At 39.4% G+C, this 26538-nt stretch overlaps 1 protein-coding gene across 1 annotated transcript in view; it reads left to right on the plus strand.

Annotated features, from left to right (window-relative positions):
- Positions 1-17463: 17463 nt before the first annotated feature.
- Positions 17464-26538, plus strand: part of st6gal2a (ST6 beta-galactosamide alpha-2,6-sialyltranferase 2a) — an 82414-nt gene continuing 73339 nt past the window's right edge. Inside the window, exon 1 of the mRNA XM_051711253.1 lies at positions 17464-17666. The gene's annotated coding sequence lies outside the window, so the exon portion shown is untranslated. The remainder of the gene's footprint in view (positions 17667-26538) is intronic.

Here is a 26538-nt window from a genome sequence, read left to right on the forward strand (position 1 = left end):
CAAACCTGCATAATGATGTTACAGTATAAATGTATAATTCTGCCAAAAAATGAGAATTCTGTCATTATTTACTCACCCTCATGTTAGTACAAGCCATAAGATATTCTTTCTTCTGTGGTTACATGTATGTTTTGAATAATATGAACAAATGAAAATTTTGTAAACCTAATGATAGTGAAATGATACTGATTTTTTGTGTGTAGATTGAGCTTCTAGTCCACTCAGAGGCTGAGACATTCAACGAAACAATGGGCAACATGCATGCAATCCAAAATAGAATGAATGTCTATGGTATGACCTACTTTTCAGAATGGTATTTTGTGATGGAAGATGATAAAGAAACATTATTTTTCCTAGTACTTGCTGCCATCTAGCAGGCAGAGCAAACAGAACCAGAATAACATGCTTACAAAGTTAGGACAACAAAAAAAGCACCATAAAAGATAATGTTTTCTCTTTCACCTTCCATCACAAAATACAGATCTGAAATGTAGGTGGCCAATACATGTAACCAAGTAATTTAACTTTGTATGTTTATTAAAAAGGTTTACTTCAATCTAGTTGTGTTTGGACAACATGATTTGTTTTTTTGTTTGTTTGTTTTTTTGTTTACTGAAACTGGGCAGAGGATTTTTTAATTCCCAACATTCTTTACATGGGACTCGATAGGGAGATTAAATGTTAAAATTAGGTGTTATTTTATGTGTTTTTCTGCCAGATGAATATTAAGGGGGATACTTGTTAGAGTTTAATGTTTTGTTATCTTAAGATTTAGAAGAGTTTCTGTTATGTTGGAGTTTTGGGGGTGAAAAGTGGAGCTTGAGTTTAGGATGAGGACAGGTACCTATGGTACATACTCTCTTTATTGAGCAATTGCTGTGCTAACCATAGCACAGCTTCTAAGCTGCACTGTAGTGCTTCCCTCTATGCATGCACTGTATTTAGAGACACAAAGTATACAGTCTTGAGCCTTTGTTTTTTTCTTTTTGTCTGATTTTCAAATACGTTTTTGGGCATTGTTGCACTCTATTGGGATTGCGCTTCTTTCTTAAAATTAATTGCAAGCCAAAATGTGATTGGTCTTGTTGTCCTTAATTTTTAATCTTTTATAACCACCTTAACATTGCACTGTGACATTGACAAAAAGTGTGTTTACGTGTATCCTAACAACTATCAGAAATTAGGTCATTATAAAAACCTGACAATGTCGGACAGAGAACGCCTGCAGGTCCCCTAGTCTTCAAAGAGAGTGCCTTAAGCTCAGCTGACTCCAAGGGCTCAAAGGGAGCTCCCCGTAGACCCCGAAGGACTACAGAGAGGTCCCACGAGGGGACGAGGCGCGGTCTGGAGGGATTCAACCTCCTAGCACCTCTCAGGAACCTGATGATCAAGTCATGCTTCCCCAAATACTTACCATTTACTGCATTGTGATGAGCCGAAATAGCGGCTACATACACCTTCAAGGTGAAGGGGAACAGCCGCCCCTCCAGCCTCTCCTGCAGGAAGGAAAGCACCGATCCGACTGCGCATCTCTGGGTGTCTTCGCGTCGGGAAGAACACCACTTAGCGAACAGACTCCACTTCAAGGCGTACAGGCGCCTCGTAGAGGGAGCCCTAGCCTGTGTGATCGTGTCTACCACCGTGGGTGGTAGGCCACTTAGGTCTTCCACGTCCCATCCAGGGGCCAGATGTGGAGATTCCAGAGGTCTGGTCCCATGTGCCAGATGGTGCCCCGTCCCTGAGAAAGAAGGTCCTTCCTCAGGGGAATTCATTGGGGGGGAGCGTGAGATCTGAGAACCACATCTGGGTGGGCCAGTAGGTTGCTACTAGGAAGACCTGCTCCTCGTCCTCCCTGACTCACTGGGGAAAACACATATTCACGTAGTCCAGGGGGCCAGCTGTGTGCCACCGCATCTATACCGAGGGGTGCCTCGGTCAGGGCGTATACCTGTACTCGACCGAATCGACTCCAAATCAGCTGGAACACCTGAGAGTGGAGTCTCCACTCTACCCTGAGGGTAACCTGACGTGACAGCGTGTCCGCTGCAGGGTTGAGGTCGCCCGGGATGTGAGTGGCTCATAGTGACTTGAGGTGCTGCTGACTCCAGAGGAGGAGACGGCGGGCGAGTTGTGACATGCAATGGGAGCGTAGACCGCCTTGAAGACACCGGACCAACATGTGCTTGCCCTGGATCAACGGCCGGAACCTCTGCAGGCTGAGCAGTACTGCCAACAACTCTAGGCAGTTGATGTGCCAACGCAGCCGCGGGCCAATCCAGGAGCTGGCGGCTGTGTGCCCTTTGCATCCGGCGCCCCAGCCCATCTTGGAGGCATCTGTTGTAACCATGATGCACCTGGAGACCTGCTCTAGGGGAACCCCTGCCCGTAGAAATACTAGGTCGGTCCAAAGGCTGAAGAGGCGGCGACAGATTGGTGTGATGGTCACGTGATGTGTCCCGTGGCGCCATGCCCATCTTGGGACTCAAGTCTGAAGCCAGTGCTGAAGCGGTCTCATATGCATCAATCTGAGCGGTATGGCCGCCGCTGAGGATGCCATATACCCCAGGAGCCTCTGAAAAAGTTTCGGTGGAACCACTGTCCTCTATCTGAATGCCTTCAGACAGTTCAGCACCAACTGCGCGCTCTTGTTCGTGAGGCGCGCTGTCATCGAGATTGAGTTCAACTCCAAACCGAGAAAAGAGAGACCACGCCATGACCTTCATTGCCCGGAGAGCGAGATCGGTCACCGAGCGTAGTTCCCGGGTCAGAACTACCCTCGTACAGTTCTTTTAGCACCTTGGCTTGGTGTACTTGCAGGAGAGCCATGGTGTGCAGGGTGGAGGCGGCTTGTCCAGCAGCACCGCAGGCCACAGTTATCAGGGACGACGTAAACCTACAGGCCCTGGACGGGAGCTTCGGGCGCCCGCGCCAGGGGGCGGCACGCTGCGGACTTATCTGCGCCTTATCCACCTGGGGGATCACCGAATACCCCCTGGCCGCTCCACCATCGAGGGTAGTGAGAGCGGGGGAGCTGAAAGACTGGGACCGGGCAGTAAAATATGCTTCCTACGATCTTGTCAGCTCCTCATGCACTTCCGGGAAGAAAGGAACGGGGGGTTTGCCGCTCTTTTTGTAAATGAAAATATACTCTTTTAGAATATACTCTCTTATTTTCGCTCTGCCGAAGCGCCCAGGGGGTTCTCTGCACTCCACGGGTGCAGAGGGGGAGAAGCCACTGAAATGCGCCATAAATCCAGCAGTTTTGAGGTGCGTCTTTGGAGGGAATTGAATTCAGTGCACTGAATACAACCGCTCAGCTCCGAAGAGAAAATCTGAATGAGTGGTTGCATACCAGCTCCTTTTATACCCGTATGTCCAGGGGAGTGGCATGCAAATACCATTCGCCAATTCTCATTGGCCTTTTTTCAAAAAAGCAGAGGTGTTTGGGGCTCCCAAGAGTGACCCTTAGTGTCACTACATCGACACAACGTCGAGTGAGTGACAGATAGGGAACCTAAGCATACAAGCACTCATATTTCCTGTAGGAGAAATAAGCTCAATATCTAGTTCAATGTCCTTGTGAAAACTATGGTTCATTTTTGAATAAAATAATAATAAAAAAATAAAAAAACAGTCATGCACTGAATTGAATTCAGCAAGTTCACATGCAATGGTTTCTCAATTATGGACAAACAAATATCTCTAAATCTTGGAGAATAAACATTGGTAAAATATTTGGTGGATGAGTTTAATTTGCAATTGCATTGTATTTAAAACACTAAAAGTGCAGGCTGTGGGAAACTGGCAAAGTGGAAGACAAGCTGTAATTCTGCATGTATAACCACAGCCTGTTGTAGATAATTACCATATAAATGGTTACCAGTAACTCAAAACAGATGTGTATGGCTCTTCTGGAGAGGGGGAGGGGTGGTAGAAAAAAGGAATAAAAAATGGCAGTAGTTCTCAACCCAAAACTGGGATGCATGCCTTTCTGATAGGGTCTTGGACAGCAGGGAGAAAACATAGCTAAATACAAGAAATTAAATGCAACTAACCATACAAATGTGCATAATTAGGATAGCAAAATAAATAGGCTTATCAACTTTTAAAAGGAGGGAAAAAAACACTTTGCATATCTTCTGGTGTTCATAAACTGTGCATCCTATCAGACTCTACAGTATTTTGATGCAAATTGATCTGTCACTTGATCGATGCTAGCCATATTAGGCAGATGGCAACATGGACAGGTTGAAATACCCTCATCCTCGGAACCATGAACAAAACTACACAAGGTAAAATAAATTCAAATTTAGTACTGCATCATGATGTCCGATGTAAAGTCTGGGTTTACAGATTACACACAAAATTTGTTCTGCTCTTGTTTCATGAATAATGCCCAATAAGCACAAAAAGTAAGAAAAGGAGACCTGACTTATTGTGTTCAGGCTGTCTTTTCAGCTCATTCTGTGCTTCCACACTGGATGAATTCTTATAATTAGATGAGTGCATGTGAGATTGTGGCACAATTTTTAGATTGCAGGATTATTCACTTCTCCATCCTCATTGGGATTCCACTCAAGGCCACTTTCATGTTGGACCAGCACACATAACGCACGCAGTCGTGTCTGTCACTGCCTTTGTCGTCATGGTAACAACCTAGTTCCTGATGGTTATGGGGAGAACAAGCTGGCTCGTCTAATCACTGAGAACTTAACAGACAGTCAGAGGGCTCCAGAGAAGGGAGGTGTTACACTAGAACAATTCCCCACCTCTTCACAGTACTTACAGCAACAGCCTATGCATAAGCCAATCAGGTTTTTTGCAGCTAAAGCAGCTAATCCACGAAGGGCAGTTTCTCCTGATATACTTTGCGTTTTCATAACACAGAAACGACACACTAGAGATATGAACAAACATTGTTGTAAATACTGTAAACAATTCTGGGCTGGGTAAAAATTATGGCTAATACCAGAAGGCATTAGCTGAATGTTAACACTCAAGTTAACGTTTTCTTTCATAGCGCATTGGTTAGGAGTAGTTAATCTGGCAGTGCTGATTTGATCATGAACATAATGTCATAGACCAAGCTGATAAGTAAATGAGGTGGATCTGACACACTGGGCTTCCAGAGAAAGATGCTGAGACAAGAGGATCATGATAGATCTGTGTATTAACACAATTATGATGGTCTAATATGATAAGGCATATTTAGATCAAACTGTATTATATCTCTTTGAATGATCACCACTAAATATATAATTGGCATGGATTCTTTCAGGCAGACAGAGATTTTTAATTGAATGTTTACATGAGACCAGAGTAAATATTGTGTGATGTAAAACATGGTGTTCAAATGTTTGCTTTGAAAATATGGGATTCAAAATTTTATTTAAACCTGGAAATAAACAGCAAGTTTAAGAATATTGAAAAGTTGAAAACAAAGAAATGTAATGACGCAAAAATCAAATGAAGAACAAATGTTGGAAATTCTGCACCTTATTTTTAGAAAACTAAATAAAATTTAGCTAATAGCTAATTCCGTCTTTCGGATGAGACGTTAAACCGAGGTCCTGACTCTCTGTGGTAATTAAAAATCCCAGGGCACTTCTCGTAAAGAGTAGGTGTATAACCGCGGTGTCCTGGCCAAATTCCCCCCATTCGCCCTTATCTATCATGGCCCCCTAATAATCTCCATCCCTGAATTGGCTACATCACTCTACTCTCTTCTCCACCAATAGCTAGTGTGTGGTGGGCGTTCTGGCGCACTATGGCTGCCGTCGCATCATCCAGGTGGATGCTGCACACTGGTGGTGGTTGAGGAGATTCCCTCTATACTATGTAAAGCACTCTGAGTGCCTAGAAAAGCACTATATAAATGTAAGGAATTATTATTATTTTTAACTGTAGCTACAAAAAGTCAGATCTCCTTGCTTCCGTGCTCTGAAGCACATAAGATGCTCTTTGGAACATTCTGGGATAACAAGGATCATCAGTTTAATACCAAATTCTGAAATTCATGTTTATTATTATTATTATTATTATTATTCAACTTTTCACTCAAATTGATGATTATATAATTTGTAATATTAATAATAATAATAATAATAAAATAAAAAAATAAATGCATCTCAGATTTTGGACTAAATTGTATGTTTGAGGTGCAAATAGAAGGGCTATGAGAGCACAAGGAAGTTCAGGGTAAGTTTGACACTGTAAAAATACTTTATTTGTATGCATTTTGTCAATAACAACAACATAAAAAGCAGTAACTCAGAAATGAGAACTTATCTCTAATGTTTCCTGTTTCTGGCAATGCATGTTTATATTAAGTTCGCTGTGCCAGTTAATGCTGGTTCTGCTAAATACCTCCAGTTCAAGGCAGCAGGAAGGGACTGTTGGGGCCCAGTGGGAGGCTGCAGGGGACTACTAAGCTCAGCTGGTGATTTGCTGATTGTTGGAGAGCTCTCTATGGGCAATAAACAACACCATCAACACCATTTGGCTCTCATTGAAGCACCTTTACAGAATTCAGCAATGAAAGACAAAAACAGGCCAAAAGCGAGAGATTTCTAGCCGTGATGACATTCACACTTGAAAGGGGCCTTTTGAAATCATGTATGCTTCAGTGCCTTTATATATTTTTTATATATTTATTTAAATATATTTATATATTTATCCACTCCTCATCTCATCCCAAGCATGTGTACATATAATTATTTTTAACATTATCAAATGGGGGGTCACATGACGCCATGCGAGAAGCATACGTGTGAGCGGCTAGCTCTGCGCACTTTGCTGGTTTTTTGATTATTTTCATGTTATAACCGGTGAGATTCGATACACCCAGTTACATATTTGCTCTTTGAGGTAAACATGGCAAAGAAGTAAAAATCCTCAGACTCTGGAGACATTAAAAGACACTTATGTGTTCAAGCTGAGGCCTCTGATGGGACTGCGAGCTGGGGACACGTTTTGGATGGCACGTCGGGAGATGAAATCAAGCATCAACTGTCCAACATCTCGTGATGCTGATGAAGGTTGTTGCTGACTTGGAGGATCTCGGTGTAATATGTCGATCGATTACGGCGATGGAAACAAAATTCTCTGAGTTGGTCACAAGAGTGACAGATGTTGAGAAACTAATCGATTATCTGGAATCATTGGAAAGGGAATTATCCACTAATCTGCCCACATCCAAAACAGACTTGGAATATATTTTGGAAAAACTGGAAGATCTCGAAAATAGGAATTGAAGGAGCAATATCTGAACTGTTGGAATTCCTGAGTGCGAAGAGGGCAGAGATATGGTGAAATTCCTGGACGAGCTCTTCCCGAGTCTGCTAGACATAACGGGCCATAAGCTGGAAATCGAGTGAGCTCGCAGAGTCCCGGCTCACAGATCTGCTGAGGGAGACAGGTCCTGATCAATTCTGGCCAAATTTCTGAGATCATCCGATAAAGATCTTGTGTTACGCGAGGCAAGGAGCAAAGGAAAGCTTTCTTGGAAGAATCACAATATTTTCTTGTTCCCGGATTTTGCGAAATCGACAAGAGAGAAACTCGATCGGTTCAAGGAATGTAAGAAACTCTTACATCAACGGAAGATCGCTTTTGCACTGATGTTTCTGGCCAAACTGAGAACAGACACCAAGGACGGCAGCAAAGTATTTTTATGCCCCAAAAAGGCACTGGCCTTCATACAAACTACAGCGGTTCCATACAAACAAGGCATTTCTTATGTGAGTGGACTGACTTGCTGTTCAGTGTCTCGACTGTCTAAGGAAGCTGGGCGCCATTTTTTGTTTCATTCTGTGTTGGCTTCACCTAGCGGTTGGAGTTTGATTTGTGGCATGACACTCTTGAAACTTGTGCATTGATGGAATATCGCTTTTACACTGAAGTTCCCGGCCAGATTGAGAATGGACACTATGGATGACCGCAAAATATCTACATGCTCACATAAAGGACGTCTTTTATAAAGTTGACGGACTGAGTAATTCATGGTGTATTTTTTTTACGCGGCCTCCGAGTGAATTTGATTCTTGATCATCCGAGGAACCGGGATGCCTGTTTTGTTTCTTTATGTGCTGGCTCCGCCTAGTGGCTGGAGTTTGTTTTGTTGAATAATACTCCTTCGGGTCAGCTGTGGATAAATCTGATCGATCTTTGTGTTTACGCCTCCTGTGGGCTGGAGTTTGTTTTGTGGAGTAATTTTAAGGGACATAAGAATGATTACGTCATCTGCTTCACTCGTAACAGCTGGCTCACTGAACAATTGTTTGTCTGTCCGAGGAAACTGAACGGCTTTATATCAGCTAGAGTTTGTTTTGTGGAGGAACACACCTTCAAGACAGTTCTGTGGATGAATCTACATGTTCTTTGTGTTTATTCTGCCTGTTGGCTGAGGTCTGTTTTACATGCCTCACAAAATTTGTGCAGAAGCACTGGACTTGAGCAATCTGATGGCAAAGTTGTTGCGGGGGCTCACGTACATGGACCTTTTGAGTTTAGAGAGATTGACGCCGGTTGGCGCTGTCATGCATGGGGTTAATGCGCATGTTTTTCTTTTTTCTGTTTGTTTTGTTCGGGGTTTGATTGTTGCATTAATGGGGAATGTGGTCTGTATAATCTTGCTTTTGACACACAATTTATTTTTTTTATTATATCAATATGTCAGTTGCTAATATGAGTGGATTATCTCTCTCCACATGGAATGTGAATGGGTTGGGGCACCCCATAAAAAGAAGGAAGGTTATTTCTTTTCTTAAGCGTAAGAAATATGATATAGTCTTTCTTTAAGAAATGCATCTTTCCCCACAGGAAGCTGAAAAGTTTGGGAAGATATGGGGTGGACATGTTTTCATTAGTGTTGGTTCAAGTAAGAGCAGGGGAGTCATTATACTTATAAATAAACATCTACAATTCAAATTTCTCAAACAGATTAAAGATAAAATAAGAAGAGTCATTATTGTTTTAGCAGACATTCAGGGGCAAAGGTTGATTTTGGCTAATATTTACGCACATAACGCTGATGACTTTTTTTTTAGATCTTGAAGGGATGTTGCAAGCCGCTGGCACCCCTCATGATATAATATTGGAAGGAGACTTTAATTTATTGATGGACTCAATCCTTGATCATAGTGAAGCAAAAGTGTGTAAGCCCCCTAGAGCAACACTGATGCTTCACAGGATGTGTAAAAATCTTGGTCTTGCAGATATTTGGTGCCTTTTGAACCCATCTGGTAGGGACTATAAATTTTATTCATCAGTTCATAAGATTTATTCTAGAATAGATTTTTTTTTAATATCTAAATCCCTCATTTCATCTGTTGTTGACTGCTCAATTGGAAACATCTTAGACTCAGATCATGCCCTGGTGAGTTTAGAGATGTTGCTACATACAGAGAAAAAGAAATCATATAGTTGGTGCTTTAATGTATCCCTTTTGCAAAATCCTGATTTCCAACAAATGTTAAAGACTGAAATCAGTGTTTATATGGAGACCATCTGGTCCTCAGTATCCTCTGTGGGCGTGGCTTGGGAGGCACTTAAGGCAGTTCTTAGGGGTCGGATCATACATTATGCCTCATTCATCAAAAAATCCAAAGCCCGAGAAGTCGTGGAGTTGGAAGGGAATATTAAAAGTGCAGAGGCAGAGCTGAAGTGCAGAATGTCGTCTGATGGCCTCAGAGAATTGACCCAACTGAAATATAGATATAATAGTATTTTGTCGCGGAAAGTGGAGTTTTGGTTGTTCAGGGCAAGACAGTCATATTTTGAGTCGGGGGGACAAAGCAGGGAAGCTTCTGGCAAGATATATAAAACAGAGAGAGTCTTTTTCTACCATTCCCTCAGTGAAATCTGCTGGTGGTGAAATATTTACCTATTTTGATCTGTATAGTTCCATGTCTTCGTCTACTGTTGAAGATATTAGAAAATGTGTGGAACCATTAGAACTCCCTAAATTGACGACTGAGCAAAAAAATTATCTTAATTCTGAAATAACCTTGGAGGAGCTTGACAAGGTAATTAAGGCCTTGCCTTCAGGCAAAGCTCCAGGACCAGACGGTTTTGCCACTGAATATTTTAGATCTTATGCTGCAGAACTGGCTCCACTTTTGTTAGAAGTTTATACGGAATCATTAAAGAATGGAAAGCTTCCACCAACCATGATGCAAGCCCGGATCAGTCTGATTCTTAAAAAGGACAAAGATCCAAGTGAATGTAAGAGTTACCATCCAATTTCCCTGATCCAGCTAGATGTAAACATTTTTGGCTGACAAAAATTTTGGCTAACCGATTAAGTAAAGTTATGACATCTCTTATACATATAGATCAGGTGGGGTTTATTAGGGGCTACAGCTCTTCAGACAACATTAGGCATTTCATGAATATCATGTGGTCAGTGGCGAATGATCAGGCTCAGTGGACAGGTGGGCTTCATTGCATTTATCTATGATCGGGAAAGTTAATGTTATTAAACGAAGTAAAATGAATTGTATTCCAAAATTCAATTACTTGCTGCAGTCTCTCCCTATAGATGTCCCCCTCTCTTATTTCAAGCAATTTGATAGCATAGCAAAGTCCTTCATTTGGAATGCTAAGAGTCCCAAAATTACATTTCAATAAGTTACATAGGCCGATTGACAAAGGTGGGCTAGGCCTACCCAAGATTTTATTTTATTATTATGCATTCGGTCTCAGACATTTGGCTCATTGATCGCTTCCACCTGAGAGAGCCCCTCCCTGGTTCTGTATAGAACAGGAAGTTCTTGCCCCTATTTCACCATTGCAGAGCCTTTCTATCAAATTAATCTGAGAAGTTACATCCTGTTATCTTGCATTTGAACTCGGTATGAACAAAAGTGTCCAGAGTGTTTAATTCAGACATTTATTTAAATGTTGCCTCGAGCATATGGCTGAACCCCAAATTATGCATCAACAAGTCCCCTTTTTGCTGGTCAGATGGATTGGGAGGGGGGGTTACTACACTCGGTGACCTATCTGAGAGTGGAGTGTTGAGATCCTTTCAAAATTTGGTTCAACTTTTTGGGATTCCCAGATCTCAGTTCTATAAATATTTACAGTTGTGCCACCTGCTTTGTACTGTTTTTGGGAGTGGTTTACACCCCTCTAAAGCAGCAGATACTCTGGGAGTGGTGATTACTGCTTTTGGAAAAGGTCATGAGGCATCGGTGTATTACTCCCTGTTAATTCAGAGTCTGGGGGACAGAACTTCAGCTTCTCTTAAGAGATTATGGGAGAAAGATTTCTACTGGACCCCCTCTAGATTGCATAGGCTTGGTCTTAAAGACACACCCACCTGCTGGCAATGTCAATCAGAAGATGGAGACACAACCCATGTCTTTTGGGGATGTGTTAAGATTCAAGAGTTCTGGTTGAGGATTCAGTTTTATGTGCGAGGTTTTGGCCTCTCAAATTTTATTCTGCCCCAGACTCTGTATTTTAGGAGATGGGGCAGTCATTAATTTGGAGAATAAGCATGTGAAAAACTGGGTCCTAACTAGTATTATGATTGCCAGACAGATTATTTTAAGGAGCTGAAAGTCAGCTGGAGTGCCCCCATTTCAGGAGTGGTGTTCAGAGATTGCCAAAGTGGCAGCTCTTGAGGAGGGGATATCCAGAAGACTGGGGAGTCTAGACCTGTTTGGGGAGAAATGGGGCAAATATCTGTCTTTTTTGGAGGGCTCTCGGGAAAGGACAGTGGAGAGAGATGTAGGGGATTTGTGTGATTAGTTTATTATTTATTTTATTTATATATATATATATATATATGAGAGAGAGAGAGAGAGAGAGAGAGAGAGAGAGAGAGAGAGAGAGAGAGAGATTCTGTATATATATGTTTTGCTGTTCCTTTTTAATAGATGAATCAATAAAAATGTTAATTGCAACATTATCACATGGACCTGTTTTTAATCATCTGCTGCTTATTTTGTACAATTTTTGCACATGCACCTTCCCATGTTGCACATCATGTTGCAAGTATTTTCTAAATAATTTATTGACACTGCATAGTATATTTTCATTTTATTTGTCATCTGTCATTATTTGTTGTGTGTGTATTGTGTTGCATTTATAATTTATTGTTATTTTCTATTCTGTGGTTTATGTCTACTGCTGTAACACCTCAATTTCCCACCTATCCTATCCCGTCCCGCCCCATCCTACTTTACCCTACCTACCATATCCTATCCTATCATATCCTAACCATAAGCTAAAAATTTGCATGTATTAAAGGGATGGTTCACCCAAAAATGAAAATTCTCTAATCATTTACTCACCCTCATGCCATCCCAGATGTGTATGACTTTCTTCTGCAAAAAATAATATTTCAGCTCTGTTGGTCCTCACAATGCAATGGTGACCAGAACTTTGAAGCTCCAAAAGGCAGTATAAAACTTATCAATAAAACTCCAGTGGTTAAATCCATAACTCAGAACTGATATGATAGGTGTGGGTGAGAAACAGATCAAGTCTTTTTAGTAGTAAGTCTACACTTTCACTTCCACATTCTGGTGTGGAAGTGACTTTAACTTTCACATTCAGCCACGTACTGGTTGGGGCTGGTCAAAGGTGGAGATTAATTGGAAAAAAGGACTAAAATATTGATCTGTTTCTCACCCACACCCATCAAATTGCTTCAGTAGATATGGATTTAACAACTGGAGTCTTATGGATTACTTTTATGTCATTTTTAGACCTTCTGAAGTCTGGTCACCATTCACTTGCATTGTATGCACTTACAGAGCTATTTGAGATATTCTTCTAAAAATCTTCATTTGTGTTCTGCAGAAGAAAGTCATACACATCTGGGATGGCAAGAGGATGAGTACATGATGAGAGAATTTTCATTTTTTGGTGAACTATCCTTTTAAGATTTGTAAAGACTCACTCTAAGGGGTTAAAAGTGGCCATAGTCTGTTTGCAAACAGAGCTTTGAAATTAACTGACCCACATAACATTCAATCAGAGGACACAGATCAGCGCAGATGGATCTCAATGGCTGAAATGGCTTTTTTCCACTCTCTCTCAAAAAAGCCATTGGACTGAGTTCGCTGAGTTCTCTCTGTCCCTATGGTTAACGTTAATCATTTGGCCCTCTAACTGACCTAATTATCAACCTTAAAAGCAACAAACAGAAATAAATCAGGGCATTGGGAAGATGCTAGGGAAACATTACTGAAGCAGTGATTTTGAACCATTTTGTGAGTCACTGGAATGACTGTAAATATTAAACAGATGTAGAAGAGACCATTCTGGAGATTATAAGGAACATGATGTTGATGATGATAATAAAGCTGATGACTGGAGAATTACTGGTGGCTCTGATGATAATGAAGATGCTAAGGTGATCTTGATAACAATAATGCTGTTATTCTCTGCACGAAAAAAAAAGAAAGAAAGAGAGAGAGAGAGAGAGAGATTTATTGGGTTTAGCGAGAAAAACATTAAAATGTGAGATGGAAAAACAAAGAAACATTGCATAAAAATGGGAGAGATAAATAACAAATGCTAAATGTTAAAGATTAAATAGAGTGAAACAATGAATAACACTGAAATAGGAGGAAGTGGAAGTCTTCTTGGCATGGTGGACAAAATAATGAATCCCAGCTTAGTGTTCATTCCTTGATCCGCAAGTTTGCAAGTCAGTGCTAATGCGGTTGAGGGCATGTGAGGAAGCCAGAACTGAAAATCAGCTACAAATAAACTATACAGTCATCCATTATAGTGCAGGATCATTTACCACAGTGGCGAACAAATAGCAGTGTTGATAAATAACAGCTTGGTCATCCAGCTATAAAGTCTCATAACTGGCCGTTCATTTTTTTTTAAAGACCTCACTACATAATGTGCTGTCTACAAAAGTGTTGAGACTTTAAAGTTTGCATCTTTGATGTGAGTGCAAAGAAAGTAAATAGCTAGAGCAGTAACATTTCAAAGTTACAGGATGCAGGAGCTCAATACATTTGAAAGGTAATGAGGCGGACGATCCAGAAGTAGCAGCCATAACTTTGTTCTGCTACCAACAAGAGAAAGAGAGAAGGAGAGGAGGCTTTGACTAATGAGGGGTTACCGAGGTGGGGATGGATAAAAGGAAGAAGGATGCCTTAAAAAGGGACTGAATATTCAGTGGAGAGTCCAGACAAAGCCATAAAACTCAAACTGGGCTATATTAAAGCAGAGGGCTTGGTGAGGGAACAGAGTTAAAGGATACATACAGTACTTACTATGTAGGGAGACTGATACTCCCTCAAACACCACATGTCCATATTGATAACCATAATATTTGAAGGAATAGTTAACCCCAAAACGAAAATTCTGGATCAAGGCAAGATTTGTGAATAAAAGTTTCAACCTGTTCCTCAAACAAAGCTATCATATGGTACCTTCAGTAGACTTGGTAGACTTTTGAGCTTTTAATTGTATGGAAGAGAGTAGCTCGAAAACAAAGTAGTTCAGATCTGAATGACGTGACAGTTGGTAAATGATGACAGAATTGTTGGGTAAACTATAACTTTAACATTTTTGCCATTAGTTATAAGGATGAGGATTCACATAATGCAGCTGGGTACACTGTAAAGCACCTGTGTTTTCCTCAAACACTGCCATACTTGTTAAACAAAGCTGACAGTGTTTTATTTCATTTTTTTCCACACAGGTGTTCAGCGACAATAACAAAGAAGTGGTTTATTTTCTTATTACCTGGTGGGGCAATTGCACGCTCAACAATATAATCAAAACTTCCTTTATGATTAGCATTAGCATTGTCATCTAGGCCATTGTTGACCTTTCCAGTCTAATAACACATGAATTCAGAGCCAGAATTTCACTGCATCACTGTAATTGTGCTGCCAATACAGCAATCACTTTTAATGGCACACAAATGATTGAATAGCCACAGACTGGCAAGACATTTACTTTTTGGCATTTACTAATGAAACAATTTGGAGGCAGACTGTTTTCAGCAGGGAAGGTAAGGCCTAAGTTTCTCGTCATATAATACCTATCATAATGTTTTTTTTTGCTTCAAAAATGTTAGTTCAAATGACACAACAGCAGTTCTTAGCAAGTCTAACTCCATCAAGCCTGATGCATCAAATATGATAAATAAATTAAAAAAATCACATAGACTGTCTAGTTTAAATGAGTTATTTCGTTACTGTGGTGGTAACAACCTCAGTACTCAAGGAGGCGATAGAGTTATCTTTAAAGGTGCATTCTGTAATAGTTGTCATGTAATAATCGCCTTTTTGTTTTTGTGCCAATGTGTGAACGGCTTGTAACGCAACTTAAAAAAATGAGCCCTTCACGGACTACCTAGGTTGCCTATTAAAGCCTGTAGACTGATTTTCATGCGAAGGGAGCGGGTCGGTTTTGCCGGGAAAATCCAAAGGATGTGACATTTATGTGTGCTCCCGAGAGCCTACAATTGAATCCCGTCTGGCTAAGCGGGAATGTGATAGTGGTCAAGGGAAAACTAGAGTGAACATCGGCAGGGTATTTGATTCCTGGAGGGAACTTCGTTCGGTTTTGGGGAACAAAACCGACCCTGAATTGGCATTCTTCTTATTGGACAGGTAAGAATACATAACTGCAAAGCATGTGAAATATAGTGCCATAAGGATTGATCTGTGTAATTTTAGCTAACTTGATCTTGCCTGCTAATGCTGACGAATTGCAAGCTACCTTGCTTCGTAACTTTCAAATAATTTCAACGATCGTCTCTTTATACTAAAAGTCAGGTTTACAGGATAAATATAAGCAAATACGCTGGTTTCTTGATCGTAGTACAACATATGACATACAAAACATACAATAGTGCAACATAACAGTGCAGTGCAACAGTAAACTGTCTGATATAGTTCGGTAGTATGTAGCTGTATGTGTGTATCAGTATGCTATTTTAGCTGAAAAGTAGTTTTAGTTTAGTCTGAAAGTTTGTAGTAAAACAATCATAACTGTGTAATTTTAATTACGCTACCTCATCTGTCAGCATGATGCCGGTGGATCACGTTCAGTCTCTTTGTGCGTTACATCATTGTTTTGGCCGATGCTTGCTCATGTCTTAATGGAGTGTGTGCATGAGCACGAGCAACAGGTAGCTGGCTGCAGTTCACTTAATGGCCACAGGTTTCATTAATAACAAGGGTTTCTGAATCTTACATACTGCACCTTTAAAACGTATAACTTATTTGCTCAGCAATATTCGGCAGGAAGAAACCTCAGTACTCAAAGGGCCGATAGAGTTGTATGTGCCATTAAACCGGATGTTTATTATTCATGTAAGTTGCTAAAAGTATATTGACTAACTTACTTGCTCAGCAATATTCTCTTTAGTAGTTGGCTTTAAAGAGCAAAGCTCACCATAGGAGCAGACAGTTCATTCTAATCTAGCTTTAGCACCCCTTGTGGCAATGTTGAAACTGCAGTACATAGTTGCATTATGGTATAAATTGTGGTCTGAGACATTTCAGAATGCACAATGTGTGAAATCGAGCTTGCATTGCAAGATGCATCTACGTTCACGTACTTGCATAGAGTAGGCTATATGCATCAGGCTTAAAGGGATAGTTCACCCAAAAATGAAAATTCTCTCATCATTTACTCACCCTCATGCCATCCCAGATGTGTATGACTTATTTTCTTCAGGAGATCACAAACAAAGATTTTTAGAAAAATATCTCAGCTCTGTAGGTCCATACACTGCAAGTGAATGGTGACCAGATCTATGTAGCTCCAAAAATCACATAAAGGAAACACAAAGTCATCCATACGACTCCAGTGTTTAAATCTTTATCTTCGGAAGTGATATAACAGGTGTGGGTGGGAAACAGAACAATATTTAAGTCCTTTTTATAGTCTTAATCTCCACTTTAACTTTCAGATGTATAAGTGAAATTATCAGGCACCACATGTGACTTTCAGATGTAAAAGACCTATTATATTGCTTCTGAAGACATGGATTAAACCACTGGAGTCTTATATGGATTACTTCTGTTTCCTTTAAGTGATTTTCAGAGCTACAAAAGGTCTGATCACCATTCACTTGCACTGTATGGACCAACAGAGCTGAGATATTCTTCTAACAATCTTTGTTTGTGTTCTGCTGAAAAAAGAAAGTCATACACATCTGGGGTGGTATGAGGGGGAGTAAGAGAGAATTTTCCTTTTTGGGCGTACTATTCCTTTAAATGCTTTCATCCAAATTATACATGTGAAAGACCACATAGGAAAACTATGGACTAGGGATCTCCATCCCAACCTTTGAGCCCCTCTATCGGATATATATAACCCATCGTGTTCCGATGTATTGCGATTTCGTGTCGGTTTCTAGCTAATCCGATTGAGGGCCTGAGGTTGGTTGCAGAGCTCAATTTGCAAACCAGCGTGTACAGAAGCAGCTCTGAGCGAGGCTCCTCCCCTCCACGCACATTAAACTCATCCGCTGAAACACGGCAAGAGCCTGAGGAATCAAAGGCGCTCATTACACGTTAGTCCGTTACCACTGGAGCATCACCACTGATCCCGCAGCACCCCTTCAGCTCTCTCGCTATCAAAGCAACGTAAACAATAAGCGGTTTGAAGGGACCGAGAGGAATATATTAGACTCTCAACAGAACAAAGAACGCCGGCTGATTTCACAGGTAAGCCGCGCTGCGCTTCGCTTCTGAGTCCGTTATAAAAAGACTGTTTTGTGACCGTAAGATTAAATTAGCCATGAATGACGGCGACCGCTATATTGTGAGCTCACGTTTATTTATTTGTTTATTTGCGTGTTTGTTTTCTACAGCAAATATTAACGCGCAGTCATGTACTCCACGTTGCTCCGTAGCTTCCGTGGTTGGTCACTCATCACACAATATAAGACAATGCAACAAAACCGAATCATTTGAGACGTGATCAGGCTTTGCAGCATTTAATTTGATAGGTGCTTAACATTTTTTCTAGTGCTTCTGCTTTTGAAATCATGTGCTGGTGTTCAAAACAAACGCAGTGATGAATTAAGTGTACTCTATAATCATGCACCTCTGTATTCACTGGTAGGCTACTTCATTTGCTGTGCATGCTGAAGTTCAATTAAATACCTTAAAAAAGCCTTTAAGTGATGCTATCTAAAGAGAAGATATGCAAGATCCCCCTGTCTGCTAGCTGAGCAGGTTGGGGAGAAAATTTGCTACTTGAATAACAAGGCTGAAGTTTTAAAATGAATTGGCTCTGATTTCTTCCAGACTAAAGTCTATGAACCAGATGTGTGTAATTTAAACAAAATGTCTTCAGAAATAGTAAAAGCTCTTAAAGAAATATTCTTGTTTTAGTACAAGTTAAGCTTGATCAACAACATTTGTACCATAATATTGTTAACCACAAAACATATTCGTCTCTCGTTTATTTAAAAAAAAAAATCTGGGTTACAGTGAGACACTTACAATGGAAGTGAATGGGGCCAATCTGTAAACATTAAAATACTCACTGTTTCAAAAGTATAGACACAAGACACATTTCATTATATGTGTTAACATGATTTTAATGTGATAAAATCGCTTACTAACCATACCAGTGTAAAGATATATGCAATAGTGCAACTGTTGAAGTGACAACATGAAATGAAAACCTGTAAGCGATTTTAGCACACTAAAATCATGTACAACAGCGAACTTATCACACCAAAATAATGTTAACACGTATAATGTTTACATCTTGTGGCAATGCTTTTGAAACAGTGTGCATTTTAATGTTTATCGACTGGCCCCATTCACTTCCAGTGGAAGTGCCTGACTATATAAATCGTCATTTTAAGTAAACGAGGTACAAGTTTAAAATATTTTCTGTAGTAATCAACATTATGCCACACGTGTTGTTGTTTGAGCTTAACTTGTATTAAACCTGGAACATTTCATTTTTTTTTTAATTTTAAATTTTTTTTAATCCCCTTTTCTCCCAATTTGGAATGCCAAATTCCCACTACTTAGTAGGTCCTCGTGGTGGCGAGGTTACTCACCTCAATCCGGGTGGCGGAGGACAAGTCTCAGTTGCCTCCGCTTCTGAGACCATCAATCCGTGCATCTTATCACGTGGCTTGTTGTGCATGACACGTGGAGACTCACAGCATGTGGAGGCTCATGCTACTCTCCGCAATCCACACACAACTTACCACGCGCCCCATTGAGAGCAAGAACCACTAATCATGACCACGAGGAGGTTACCCCATGTGACTTTACCCTCCCTAGCAACCGGGCCAATTTGGTTGCTTAGGAGACCGGGCTAGAGTCACTCAGCACGCCCTGGATTCGAACTCGCGACTCTAGGGGTGGTAGTCAGCGTCAGTACTCACTGAGCTACCCAGGAACATTTCATTAAGATTGATTTGTGAGGATCGTCATTGCTAATTAATGTCTGATTTAAAACCCTGAACTTTAAAGTAGGGATGCGCCGATCTTCTTGTCACCTGATCGGTCAATCCCGATACCGATCATTTCACCTTTTTATCAGGATCTCTGTCATTAATGGCTACATGTAAGCTTTCTGCACACTGTCACTATTAATTACATTTTCCTCTTCCCAGTAATATCACTTTGCCTAGTTTTCGCTGACAAAGTTTAAAAGGCTTATTAAAAAAAGCTTTTTTTAATAAGACTTTCAAACAAGTATATGCTAACATATATGCTCTATATTAAAGCTGCACTATGTAAGATTTTTTTGGTTAAAAATGAACAAATTGCCATTATTGATTGGGTACATAAACAATCAAGTGTTCAAAACAATGTTCTTACCATACCCCGATTCACTACGGTAAGCCTATAAAAAATTATTTGTATTTTGAGCTGTCGGGTTCACGAAATCGCTGGTTTATGATGTTCGTCCTTGTGTCATTACATCATGTCCGCACACACAGGAAAGAAGTGACGGCTGTATATTGCTTGTCATACTTTTATGAATCGAACATTAATCGTGTGTTAACCTATCGCGATTTATCTCTGTTGTCCGGTGAGGTTACTGTGACGTGTTTAATATGGATGACTTCTTAAATTGACTTCTTGTAATTGTTATATTGCATATTTAAGCATATTATTTTTAGGTTTAATAAAGTATATTTTATCCCCATCATTATTGAATCCTTGTTTTATATTTTTAGTTTATGGTGTTATTGTGTACATTGCATAGACATGCTATTGTAGTAACTGAGGCTGGACAATAAAGAATAAAAATAATAAAGTCTTCTATTGAACTCGTATCAGCCATATCACGAGTTTGTCCTCTTACATTGAAAATTGTAGTACAATTAATAGTAGATAAAACACTTGAATAATCATATAAAGATCTACTGGTGGTGATTCAGGAGAGTCCCCTGTTCTCTATTTAAAAGTGCTTTAAGTGTAGTGTCAGAAAAGTGATTTAAGTGTAAAATTCATTCAAATATGTAAATAAGAGCCTACAACTCCGTTTCAAATGTTTAATCGTATAACAACATGGCTCGACATTAAAGAGCACCTATTATGGTTTTTCAAATATTACCTTTCATGTAGTGTGTTATATAGCAGTTGTGAATGTAAAAAAAGTCTCCAAAATTTCAAAAATCAAAGTGCACGACAAATGGCGTTATTGACTCCCAAAAGAAAGAACTGATTCTGAACACCTGAAACGAGTCGTTAGTAATTCCAGACTTACTTCCTGTACTAACCTACGTAATTTGGTAACAAAAAACCCACCTCTGGTCTTCATTGGCTGCTTGCAAACAGCTTTGACCTGCCTTCAAACACTACACTAAGAGGTAGACCAATCACAACAGGCTAGGACATCTGACCAATCAGAGCAGAGTAGGCTCTCTGAAAGGAGGAGTTTAGAATGAATCCTTTAGAACGGATCATTGATGGAGTCGTTTTTGACACTGGGAATAAAAGATAATGCAGCAATTTAAATTATGAGCAACTTAAAGTGTTTTTTTACTTTGGAAGCATGTAAATATATTGTATGAGACCTTTTAAAACAAAATTAGGCACATTTAAAAACCATAATAGGTGCTCTTTAAGCATTGTCATGTGCTTGTCCTTCGGACAAGTAAATTGATCATTCACTTGTCCGAGTAAAAAAGTTACTTGTCCGGAGACAAAAAGAAAAGAAAGGATGTAAGAAAAAAAAAAAAAGCCTCCATCTTCATCATTTACACCTAAGAGCCATTAAGAACACAGTGCAGAAAGACAGTAAATCATTACTCACCCTCAAGCCTGTATGAATTTCTCTCTTCTGAGGAACACAAAATTAGATTTTTGGCAGAATGTTAGTCACAGTCACTATTCACTGTCACTGCATCTTTTTTTTTTTTTTTTTCATAAAATAAAAGTGGACTGAGACTGAAACTAACATTCTCCCTGACATTTCCTTTTGAGTTCCACGGAAGATAGAAAGTCAGTTTGGAACAACATAAATGCGAGTAATGATGACGTAATTTTTGGTAACACTTTACAATAAGGTTCATTAGTATTAGATAATGCATTAGCATCATGAACTAACAATGAACAATATTTTACAGCATTTATCAATCTCAGTAAATTTTAGTTACTAAAAAGAAATACAATTGTTCATTGTTAGTTCATAGTGCATGAACTGATGTTAACATATACAACTTTTTTATTTTAAAGTATGAAAATGTATTAATATACTGTATGTTGGTGTTAAAATTAACCAAGATTAACAAATTATATAAAAGTGTTGTTTATTGTTAGTTCATGTTAACTGATGTAGTTAACTAATGTTAACAAATGGAACCTTTTTGTAAAGTGTTACCAAATTTTCATTTTTGGGTAAATCATCCCTTTGAGAGTACAAGTCAGTTCTCACCAGTTGCGTTAAAAACGGCTGTTTAATATTGACAAAATGCATTGAAAATGTTAACAGATAAAATCCTGAGAGAACCTTGCTGCTAAATCAGTTATGTTGTATATTCAAAACAGATATGCATATTAAAGATAGATCATATGTTTTCATTGTGTGAAATTTATAATATTATAATGTATATTGTGTTATACTTATTAAAGGTGACTGATTCACATGGCAGAGAAAATACATCGGATACATACATTAGATGGAGCTGTAGAAAGATGAGAGATGTAACGGGCGCATAAGTCTGTTTTCAGCATTTCTCTTCACTCTACAGATGGTATAATTACACAAAGCGTTTTTCAATTTCTGCTTTTCTTGCTGTATTATGAGGGAGCGCCATGATGTGACGAGAGAAAATGAGATCTCTCCAACGTTGCACGCTTGCAATGAAGACAGCTTTGTTGATAATAAACAGGAGTAATAGTTTTATCGCATCGCTCACTTATAGAGATGTGGCACAACACCAATTGCATGTCCAATTAACAGGTTTATACCTGTTTATATATGTAAAATCTAAAGTTCAGTAGATACGTGCTTCCCCACTGCTCTAGATTGGAGCTGCACTGGGATGACTGGATAGCTTCCCGAGAGCATTCCAAAGTGGCTGACAGTGGACTGACTTGCTAGAAAGACTTTGGTTGCACTCACGCACTCGTGCGGATCCAGTGAGCAGCATTCTCCTGACAGTTTAAACGGCCTGGATCGCCTGCTTGGATTGTCATGATTGTCGTGACCATCATGTTTTGTGAATCAGGGGAACTTTTGATCCTGATACTGAAGTTTTGATTCTGGCTGATGGAATATGCACTTCAGAGGAAAATATTAGATAAACACTCGACGGGAAGAAAACGTGGGATTTTCGTGAGGTTTGTGAATTACATCTGTTTAAACGAGATATCTGCATATTTGCAAATGGTATATAATATAAGTTTTATTGATATTATCATTAGAAAAGAAAGTTAAAAGTGACAGGGAACTGCTGAGGAGAGGCTGATAGAATACATGCATTAGAGGTAAATAAATGAGCACTCCACAGGATGCTGGATCTGCTCAAGTTGTGTGAGGTTGGTTTATTACATCTGTTTAAACGAGATATGTGCATATTAGCAGACGGTATATGTGATGTTAGTTTTATTGATATTTGCCTTTTTATCATTAGACAAGACAGTTAAAGGTTACAGGGAACTGTTGAGGAGAGAGAGGGAGAATGAAACGGGCTCAAACACGTCTGCCGCGGCTCTGATATGCGGACCGTTTAAATGACACTGTGTTGCACACCGGTCTTTTGTAGTAACATGATGGCATGTAACAACAAAATGAACCGTGATTGGTCGTTGACAATTTTCAGTCGCTTCACATGCAAGCAGGCGATTTTCGGCGCTTTCAAGAAAAATCGGCCTATGTGATAGTCAGAATATCGGCCAATTTAACGGCCTCTGCAATATATCGGTCGACCACTACTGCTCACTCAAGTTTGTTTTCTTACAACACTATGTATTTCCCACACTCAGAGTACATGATGCCATGACAGTACTGCTGAAGTCTTAAAGGAGCCGCGTGTCTTTTGCAGCATGAGCGATCGGTTTGTGCGATCCGCCAAATTACTGATCACCGATAGAATCATTGAACATGAATATCGGCCGATACCAATCGGTGGCCGATCGATCGGAGCATCCCTAGTTAAAAGGTGTCTGTAAGTGATAAGGTTAGGATGTAGTTATATTATATTATTGGTTATATTACAATTGTGTTAAGAACAATAAAAGATTATGAGAGCTCCTCACAAGTATACAGTAAGTGTCCAAGTTTGTGTGCATGTGTGTGGATAGCAGGGCTGCCCCTGACCAAAGATTTTCCTGGTCGACTAGTTGGCGTTAGTTTAAGCCATTAGCCGACTAGTTGTCGCACGTTTATGATATTAATTTAATTACTTAAATATATATATTTTGGGGGGCATCAGAAAATGGTTGGAATTCCAGGGCCAAGAAAGAATGTTATAAGTAACATTGCTAACACTGTTCTACATTACAGAGAAATACTAAACCGTAATAATGAGCCTTTAAAATATACATTTTACAAGCGCACGCACGAAGCGAGCCGACATGCTGTTTGTTTGGAGGCATGCAGTCTCGTGGAACACGCGCATGGTAAAGGTTCTAACTCTTTCTTTGTTTCTGTCTTCTGAATTTTTTTTTATGCAAGAACAGTATCGTCTATGAGTGCTGCAAATGACCTCAGACATCTCAGCTCAGGAGGTGTTTTGAGTTCAGTTTGCTTTATTTCCACAGAGCAGTTCATTGTGACCACAACTCTGCAGCCAATACATCTGTGATTAAAACATAAAAGAATACAAAAACACATTCACCTCCAACCATGATTTATATTTAAGTGATTATTATCATCATTATAATTATTATGTTTACATTTATATTTGTTTTTATTTCTTCATTTGAGTAAGTAATTTTCCACCTGCATGTTTAGACGGATTCTTGCCTGATGGTAAATGGAAAGATGGTTACTTATTATTTTTACGATCGCTTTTTCATTTTGTTTGGAGTGCAATTTGAATTTAGAAATGTATCTAAGTTTTTAAATAAATTAATTTCATTTTCAATGCAAAATCACTCAAGCAAGAATATTGACCGATCCCTCAGCCCGGGTGTTGCCGATGTAATTGAATATTGCGATGTATATCGTGAAGGAGGGAACAAAACTAATTTATTCACACACATGATGTATTTTCCCAGATAACGAATCTGTGCATTCTCTACCAGACATTCTCTACCCGACCGGTAGAGAATGCACGGATGAAGTAGGTTAGTTTCCAAAGAGATGTTGCCCTTCACAACTGTTGTAAAGCCATCTATCAAAAAGTTGAACACACATTTTAATTGCACTTAATTTTTTTCCAGTTTTAGTTAAAATAAATAAAAATTGCTTTATTGTGTAGGCTTAACCCTAACCCTACTTAACGAAAATTACCCTATAGTACCACCTAGTGTCCAACCTGCAGTAATACCGGTGTTCGTTGGTTTCCTGTGGATTTGTTTTTTTTCTGCGACCAACCGACCAATCAAAACTTGGTGGACCAAGACTCTTTTCATGGACTAATGTTTGGTCAACTATTAGGGGGCAGCCCTAGTGGACAGTGGGTGAATCTAGGAAATTTTCCAGGATGAGAAGAACAACAAGCACTGTCACAGACTTAATCCAGATGAATTCTAAAGAACAAAGGGACTTTTTCTTGAATAGAAAAATACTGCTACAGATAGTGGGATCTTGCATACCCTTTGGATGATATAGATGTACTACTCTAATTGATAACATTGACTAGAGACAAGATGCAGTTTTCAAACAATGCTTTAGCAGAAGATGAAGACCGAACACAACCACTTTATTGTTTCAAACAAACACACCCACATTCGCAGACTGCAAACATCTAAGTCTTCTGTCTGCAAAGTTATGCATGTAATTAACTTAAAGTTATGCAAGTCCGTCTATTAATATATATATGTGTGTGTGTGTGTGTGTGTGTGTATATATTTTGTTTCAGGCATTTATACGGTATGCAGTTTTGAGTTTTTGTTGATGCTTTGTTATCATGGTGATTTGGGCAGTGAATGTACAGTATCCTCTTTGTCACTGGTTAATCAGTAAAGTAATCAGTTAGTAATGTTTGTTACATGGAAATGTTATGAAAAAGAATGCATGAGTTAAAGTTTAGATTGCATGTATTGTAATAGAAACAAAATAAAATATGTGCAAAAGGAATTAGTGGGTAATCAGAAAAAAATAAATCTAAACATTTGAGATCTGTCTTCTAGAATATTGGTGGTTCATATGACCATATGTTATGTTGTCGGTTATCGGTGAAAGAACAAAATAACTCTTGTATTAACAAGGATTATGGTTCTTGAGATATCCAGATGCCAGACTATAATATAATGCCAGATCTTAATGGACTTTGGAGGGAAACAATGATCTGCATATGAATACATTTGCAGTAGATACTAGGGCTGTTGTTGGAGATCAGTTTTACAATAAAACATAACACAGGCCAATATGGCTTTCACACATTGGCTCATTTACAATTACGGCATCTTGCAATCCCCAATCAATGGTAATGTCCATTTGGATTTTATGTTTTATAGATTGTAAGTAGGGTCAATGAAATGCTGTCGCCATTAAATAGCCCCCTCCCATGTTTTCAGACTGTTTGCGTCTATTTGTGTTTTATATGTGTTTTTCCAACTGCCTTCTAACATATACATATTGTAGCCAATTTTGGTTTTGCCATCCCAGTAACATCAAGGTAAATTATTACAAACCAGTATATGGGCCTTTTTTGTTTATTTTTTACAATGAGTGCATTTGCATGCACAACAATACACTGAGAATTACCAAAAAAATCACTTATTCTAAAAACCCCACAATGCAAGTAAAACATATTTACATATGATTTGAAATGATCAGGCTTTTCTGGGCTTAATGTCAAAACATTAACGAATGTGCAAAATGCATGCAAACACTGAATACAGTAAGTTACCAGAAAGCCAGTTTAGGTGTTCTACAAGCCTGCTTCGACTGCACTGATTGGAGTGTATTTGAGGCTGCAAACACCAATCTGGACGAGCTCAC

This window comes from Myxocyprinus asiaticus, chromosome 11 (genome assembly GCF_019703515.2).
Source record: "Myxocyprinus asiaticus isolate MX2 ecotype Aquarium Trade chromosome 11, UBuf_Myxa_2, whole genome shotgun sequence".
Taxonomy (NCBI): domain Eukaryota; kingdom Metazoa; phylum Chordata; class Actinopteri; order Cypriniformes; family Catostomidae; genus Myxocyprinus; species Myxocyprinus asiaticus.